A 418-nucleotide genomic window follows, 5' to 3' on the forward strand; every position below is an offset into this window, starting at 1 on the left:
AAAAAAAAATACCTTTTTTTTTTTGTAATGTTTACACCATCAAGCTCAATCAAGCCAAACAAGATAGTTAACTAAAATGACTAATGGATGCAGATTTAGCGGAGAGCTTTAAATCAAGAAGGTCTTGCTGATGTCAGAGTTGATTAGTTCTCCATCTGATGCTGGCGCTGTTAAAAGCCTTAAGCAAGTCAGATAAACTCATCGAGCAAAATTCCAAAGGGGCGAGAGAAATTCCATCAGGGTGCATTTTTCTGGTAGAGTGGTGGGTGCACAAGTTTGCAGGAAGGGGGCTTTCCTGATGGGGTTGGAAGAATGAGAGTCAGAGGGTGTAGTGGCTATTCTTGGTTGTCAACTTGACTATATTTGGAATGAACTACAATCCAGAATTGGAAGGCTCACCAGTGACCCTTATCTGGAG

This window comes from Mus caroli, chromosome 18 (assembly GCF_900094665.2).
Source record: "Mus caroli chromosome 18, CAROLI_EIJ_v1.1, whole genome shotgun sequence".
NCBI lineage: Eukaryota > Metazoa > Chordata > Mammalia > Rodentia > Muridae > Mus > Mus caroli.